Source organism: Balaenoptera musculus, chromosome 6 (genome assembly GCF_009873245.2).
Source record: "Balaenoptera musculus isolate JJ_BM4_2016_0621 chromosome 6, mBalMus1.pri.v3, whole genome shotgun sequence".
NCBI classification, from domain to species: Eukaryota; Metazoa; Chordata; class Mammalia; order Artiodactyla; family Balaenopteridae; genus Balaenoptera; species Balaenoptera musculus.
The window spans coordinates 33,568,988-33,576,748 of record NC_045790.1 but is presented as its reverse complement, the minus strand read 5'-3'; the positions used below and the strand labels follow the sequence as shown (position 1 = coordinate 33,576,748).

At 41.4% G+C, this 7,761-nt stretch overlaps 1 pseudogene; it reads right to left on the bottom strand.

The window, feature by feature from the left end:
* Positions 1–3,959, bottom strand: LOC118896339 (annotated as a pseudogene).
* Positions 3,960–7,761: the final 3,802 nt, after the last annotated feature.

Below are 7,761 nucleotides of genomic sequence, written 5' to 3'. Positions count from 1 at the left end.
TTAAGTTTTTGGTAGCCATTCCCAAGTTACTTTAAATTGTGTCCGATGTTCAAGGACAGAGTACGTATTGGTTAGGATGTGTTCAGAGATTATCTCCAAATAATTTTTCATGAAGGCTGCCAGCTTCTGAACATCTTATCTCCTGTTGGCATTGTACAGAGAAGCCATGATGCCTGCCACAGACCCACGCCCTTTCAAGGAGATTATATTGATTTCAAGAGCTTTATTGAGAAATCTTTTAGTCTAAAGCATCATCTCCTTTGGCATTGCCAATGCAGAATGGAATATTCGTCTTGCTTCTATTCTGGGCTTCACTGGATATACATAGGATCCTTGAGAATTATCAATAATATCATAAATCATTTGAAATTTGACAGAGCTAAGCTTCATGGTTGCTTCACCACTGTTAGTCTTTTTTTTTTTTTTTTGCAGAACTTCCCCGACCAGGGAACAAACCCTCTCCCCCTGCAGTGGAAGCATGGAGTCTTAACCACTGGGCCACCAGGGAAGTCCTTCACCACTGTTATTCTTAATATACTCCAAGACCAAGCCAATGCCATAGAAGCTGAAACAGGGAGCTGTGTTGAATAGAGCTGTTTCTGGCTTGCACTTTGTATTCCAGGATGGAGGGGAACTTTCTGAGGGTGAACCCTTGCAGGATATCTTGAAAGATCACCACTGTGACCCCTGCAGAGCCAGCATTCTGCTGGGCACCATCAAAAATCACACCAAACTTGTTTATATGGGAAATTTGAGGACGTGTCAAAAAACAGCAGTGCTCCCCTGACATCAGGGATAAAGTAAAATTCTACTCTGGACCTGGTCTCACTTGTGCAGTAATACATAGAGGAAGTGACCTGATTGAAGTTCCAGGGGCTTGGATCCAGAATTTTCCTACAACTTCTAAGTTTAGAATGGATGACATTCACAGTTCCCAAACTTCTGGGCTTCTGGGGGTTTTCACGTCAATCAGGTTTAAGGGGACAGCACTGAACAGGCCCAACCAACCCTCCTCTTTGCATAAAAATCATTATCTGGAATGGCTAACAATTTCCGCATGAGATTCTATGTGTCGTTAATAATCTCATCTAAAGCTGATGGCCTGTGGCTCATTTCAAGAACACTAATGCCAACTCCTTTGTGGTCTAGTAGTTCTTTTTGTATCTCTAACAACACAGAGCTAGGCAGCTTGGTGGCCTGAGCTAAAACTGACTGCCTACCTCCAATTGTTCGCAGTGCATCCCGAGCGGCATGGGTGGAGCTGGCCGGAGAGGATCCATCACGGGACAGTGCACATCTCTCTCCTGTCTCTTATTTCCCTTTAGTCAGAGTTTTCCCCACTGGGAGTTAACTCCTCCATCATCCCAGATTGCATCACCCAGCCCCTTTGGTGGCTGTTAGGGAAGTCAGATTCCTTGCGTGTGAGGTGTGGCATTTTATCGCAGTCTGAAAGTGGAAGAAAAAGCCAGAAACTCGGGGCACATTGCTAGTTGCTCTGGATGTTCAGTGGCAGCCTTGAGATAGGGCCTGGCACTCTCCTATAAAATGACTGATTTATGCCCCAGATGGCATAGCTGTGAAGGCCCAACTGACATTGGTTGCAGCAATGGCTGCTGAGGTGGAGCAGGAAGCTCTCACCGATACTTTGTGGCTCTCCTCACTGAAATTAGCCATGCTGCCTGTACAAGAAAAGCCTCTTCTTGCAACAACATGGATGGACTTGGAGGGTATTATGCTTAGTGAAATAAGCTGTGCAGCGAAAGACAAATACTGTATGATATCACTCATGTGGAATCTAAAAAATACAACAAACTAGTGAATATAACAAAACAGAAGCAGACTCACCAGATATAGAGAACAAACTAGTGGTTACCAGTGGGAAGAGGGAAGGGCGGAGGGGCAAGATCAGGGTAGGGGATTAAGAGGTACAAACTACTATGTGTAAGATAAAACAAGGAATATAGTACACACAGGGAATGTAGCAAATATTTTTATAATAACTATAATGAAGTATAACCTTTAAAAATTGTGACTCACTATGTTGTACACCTGCAACGTATATAATATTGTACATCAACTATACCTCAATATAAATAAATAAATAGAAAAGCCTCTTCATTTGATGGGCTGCATATAATAGCAACTAGCTAGCTAATTAAGGAAAACGAATTTTTAAAAAAGTTATGAAAAAGCTCTCAGGATGGAAGGGAAGGCTGGGGAATGAAACGTGTAAACAGAAATCAGGCAGTCCTAGAGTACTGAGAGCAGAAACTACCCAAAGTTCTCTTCTACTGGTGCTGCTGACAAAACTATGATAATTTTAACTTGCTTCCGTTATTTTGTTCAAGGTTCAAAGTCCCAGGACAAAGTGTCTGGTTGGGCAAGGCTGGGTCAAATGCCCACTCTTTTGGATGATAAGGAGTCTCTAATGACCAAGATTTCTATCTCATCAAGTCTACGTACAACCAGGAGAGAAAAATTCTAAAAGGAAAACTGGGTTCTGTTAGAAAGGAAAAACTGATGCTGTGTTGTTTAACAAAATTCACCCCTATGGCTGTTCAGCATCCAAACAATTTTATTCCCATATATATACTTTCAAAAATACTCCTGACTAACAGAATGCAGCTATGCCTCATAAAGTAAAAAAATTCTCACTCCTTCCTCAGAAGGAGATAATTCAATGTATCATTATTTACTGCATCAAAGTCTATGTCAAGGGTGTCTAGGTGAAATAAATTTCTGCTCTAGCTCCAGCTCAGCTGTCTTAGATCAAGTGCCTAGAAGCAGAGCCCAGCCCAGGGATTCTTGTGCAAATGATTTGCTGGGGAAATGCTCTCAGGTGAAAGGGAGTGAGGGAAGCAGGATAGGGCAGGGAATCAGTCAAGCCATGATTTGATCTCAGCTGAAGATTAGTGTCAGCCTCATCCCACAGAATTATGGAGTCTGGACCGTACACAGAATTGGTGCCAGTTTGAAACACAGGTATGAATAAATGATCTAGATAAAAAAGGCCACGTGATTTACCAAATGAAGGCCCCAACCCAACTGGGGCCACCTCCACCTGGAACATATAGTTTGGTAGTATTAGCCTTACCTCTCTTGATTTTATTTATTTATTTTTTATTTTTGGCTGCATTGGGTCTTCGTTGCTGCGTGTGGGTTTTTCTCTAGTTGTGGCGAGCGGGGGCTACTCTTCATTGTGGTGGCTTCTCTTGTTGCGGAGCATGGGCTCTAGGCACACGGGCTTTAGTAGTTGTGGCTCAGCAGGCTCAGTAGTTGTGGCACATAGGCTTAGTTGCTCCGCAGCATGTGGGACCTTCCCCGACCAGGGCTCGAACCCGTGTTCCCTGCATTGGCAGGCAGATTCTTAACCACTGCACCACCAGGGAAGCCCCTCTCCTGCTTTTAAAATGGGAACTTCTAGAGGTCCCAAATTCCCTTATACCCTCCTTCTCATTAAGTTTCCATTTTCCATTGAGGTTAGAAAAAACACATAAACTTGCCAAGTAAAAGTAAGTTGATCTCTTCCAGTTTAAAATGATCTAATTCAAGGTAGATAACTATTCAGTTAACTTAAAGGTCAGACCTATTATTAGGGCTGTTTGTTTTCGCTAAAAGCTCTTTCATTTCCACCTTTCCAAGACTTTCCAAGGTCTGGGTAAGCTCTTTCATTTCCACCTTTCCAAGACTTTCCAAGGTCTGGGTGCAAAGGGTTTAGGTGTTCTGATAATGGAAGGAAAGGGCCTTTGTTAGTAAACTCTGACCTCTGAGGCGTAGTCTGTCTGGTGTCTGAATTTTGGCATCTACTCTCCCTATAGTTACCACTGAATGACCAAAGCTAGAGTTAACTGCTGGTCTGATTTCTCAGCACTCTGCCCAGTGGTCTTCCTTGACCAACTTGATCTCACTTTGGCTTTCACTGGTATTGACAACCCTTTGAAATTCTGCTGTGTCTCCATCCAGTCCCTGGGTGGGCTGTCTACCTTATAGCTCCTGTTATGCAGTAACCACCCCCTTCATCACAGTGGCCCCGTGGCAAGCCCCTTAGCACTTAACTAATGTTCCTCTTATGCCATATAGGAATCAAAGGGAATTGAGGAGAGAACAAGAGCGAAATCTCAGGTTCTCTCTGTGCCCAAACGTGATATGTCTCAATGCTGCTGTGCTTTACTAGCTTATGTGGTCATAGGGACACTTTGCAGTGTTTCAAATAGGTGTCTTGAGCCTTGCTTCTGTTTTTGGCTTCTTATTCAACCTACCTGGAATTTCTGCTCTCACTTGCCCAGCCCCATGCTGAACCCTAGGTCAGTCTCTGAGGGACTTAGCTGGCACTTTCTACACTATTTCTGCCAAATCTGTCTCATTACTATCAAAATCACTTCTCCCACTTTTGGTCTGATAAGCAGGTATCATATGCTTTCCCTTGCTACTCTATAGACTTTCTTCATACTAGGTGAACAAGGTGGCCCTTCCTTTCCAATGAAGCCTGTCCTTAATCGTAGAAAGACTTTAGGGAAAAAAGGGGCAAAGGGAATAAGATGTCCAAAAGGGGAAAATGGAGAATTCCCTGGCAGTCCAGTGGTTAGGACACTGCGTTTCCAATGCCAGGGGAATGGGTTTGATCCCTGGTCCGGGAGCTAAGATCCCGCAAGCCGTGTGGTGTGGCCAAAAAAAAAAGGGGAAGTGGGGAGAATGTTTGAGATTTCGAAAAGTGTGAGGTTTTGGTGACCAAATGTTTATTTCCTTCACAATTACAGGTTTGGGGGTTACAGGTCTAAGTTCGGGGGAGGAGGGAGAAATAGGGGGAGATCTGTAGAGAGGGAGGATAGGAAATTCTTATGGGTTCTGGACAGAGTGAGGTGGATAGAAAGCTTTGAGGTCATAGGATACCTGGCATATCATTTTACCCCAACACTGTTGCTAGTGCCTGTTGCTCAGTTAGCAAACAGGGAAGCCCAACCCTACAAAACACTTGCCATTTTACATTTTTCAATGTGTATTTGCACATTCAACCACCTTGACTCAGCAGATGAGCTCCCCATTTTTAATATAGACAAATGGATAACTGCTTGGGCTTTAATTTTTCAGGTATTCCCTTCTCTCCTTTTCCTCAGGTCAGATTTCTTCCCTGACTGGAAGTGTTGAGGCCTGGCTTGGGTAAATGATGTTAATCTGTGTATATATGCCCCATGTCTTTATTTTTTCATCTGCTAAGAGGAGCAGAAGGCAGAATTTTAGTCAACACACTGGGATTTTCCTAGTGCAGTTTTGTTTCAAGCAATATGCTTGTGAATGACTATACATACGTGTACACACATGTATGCTGGTTTCTGCTTTCTTAAACACATCTCACAGTACTATGAAGTTTCTTTTTCAGTATCAGCTTGTTTTAATTATTGGTCTCTCCAAATACTTTTTGCTAACTACTGCCTCTTCAGGGCCTACCACTGTACACCTAGGAACTAAGTATGTATTTGATGAATGAAAAAATATGGAAACTTGTGGTCCTCTTAACTACATGTTGCTATATTACAGGTCTTCAAAACTATTTTAACTCGAGGAATTTGTTAAATATGCAGATTCCTGGCACCTCTCTCTAGAGATTCTGGTTCAGTAGAGCTGAAGTATGGTCCAGAAATTCTCATTTTTAACCAGCACTGTTGATTTTGAAGGTGGTCCTAAGAACAGTTTGAGAAACACTGCAATATTGCTTCCCAAGAGTTCAATGCCACCATCAAGAAGTTGGGTTGGGACTTCCCTGGCTGTCCAATAGTTAAGACTCCACGCTTCCACTGCAGGGGGCACAGGTTTGATTCCTTCTTGGGGAACTGTGATCCTGCAGGCCACAAGGCGCGGCAAAAAAAAAAAAAAAAAGCTGGATCAGTTTCATTTCAAACTTGCCAACAATGGGCAAACCTTGGTAAGTGGGAGATGTAAAATGTAGCATTCAAGGTTACTTTTACGTTCAGCCATCATCGAGTCCCTTTTCAATAAACATTTTGATGGCACTCAACACCTATTAACAGAAAAGTTTCCACTGGTCTAAAGAGACAAAATACAGGTCTCTTTATCTAACAGCAGTCTTAAGCAAACCACAACCTATCATTTGTTTGTGGAACAGTAATTCCATTTTGAGTACCAACAACATAAGGCATTTTAATACAAAACCACTAATATGGTTAAGAGAAAAATTACTGTCCATTTTCCTAAAAGATTCAGTCTCTATGTGTTGCAGTGGTTATCAGTGATTAGATTTAAGAGTAACTGACAGATCATTCAATAAAATTCAAGTACTTTATTATCAGTTTCATTATGCAAACTATTAACATTTTAATAGTAGAGAAAAGATTTAAATTCCTTTCCTCGCTCCTGAAAACACTTTGGTGCAATCTGGTTTCCACCATTGTTTGCCTATCAGTTGATTTTCAAAAAGTTAAGCTAAAAACATTTTTGAAACTACATTTAAACTTTTAAAACTTCAATAAATCAGCCTAGTATTTACTTTTTACAAAATAGGTTCAAAATTCCATTTGTTCAGTGAATTTTAAGCTTACTTCAGAAAATTTTCTCAAATTGCCAGCCTATGTTCAGACACCATTTACCAGGTAAGAGTGGAAATGAAAAAGGCCCCTCCCTCCAAAGTTGTATCCCCAATTTACCAACGTCAGATAGTTTTTTTTTTAGTACGTTGCTTCAAGGTCTGATTTTTAAAAGGCAAAAATAAAAACTTTCAGCCAAGAGTCTATTTACGTAACTAATTTTTTAAAGATTTTTTTTGATGTGGACCATTTTAAAGTCTTTATTGAACTTGTTACAATAATGCTTTTGCTTTTTGGTTCTCTGGCTGCAGGGCATGTGGGATCCCAGCTCCCCCCGACCAGGGATGGAACCCGCACCTCCTGCATTGGAATGGGGAGTCTTCACCACTGGACCCCCAGGGAAGTCCCTACACAACTAATTTTTGAATGACAAACGAAAACTTTGAAAGCCAGTGTTCTCTCCAGGGATACTTTCCTCCAACAGAAGTTAACAATTTGACTAAAATGTCATTACCAACAGTTTTTCTCTAGGGGAGGGGCACATTTCAGCATGAGTACACTATACTGACACTATGCAACCCAAACTTACCCATACTTAAAATACCCAAGAGGGAAACCAACACCCAAGTGGCAATTCAGACTAATTTCACCTTTGGGGAAACCTTATCACAGATAGCATTTTAAGTGATGCTGTGATATCACTGTCACTTATCAAGAGAACACCCCAGCTCCCTCCCTAAACTAAAAGGGGTATCACTGAAATGTTAAACACCTTTGCGTGCACTAGTCATACATAGTTCAGAAAATTCTGTTCACTTCACGTTCTCCTATCATACACAAGTCTCTTTTCTAAACTTAAAATTGCATCCATGAATTCTCTTCCATGTAATTGCTGAGTTGTTCTCAGGCTTTCTGAACAGTTGGAAGTTAACAGGTAGCATTTTAAGGATTTACGAGCCAAGAACCAGAAAAAAATAGTTTACATTTATCTATGAACACTCTCACAACAAACTGGAACTATTTTAAAGTTAAACCTAAGAAACTCAAAGCAGCTCACAGGTTAATGTGAGAATACGAGGACTTGTAGAATTGGAATGACTCAGCTCTCATTATGCTGGACTTCCCTTTAAAACTAAGAGCCCAACTACTGTAATTTTTAACTTAACACCCCTATCATATCTGATTTATAAATGCTAGAAAAACACTTCACACGAAAAATACA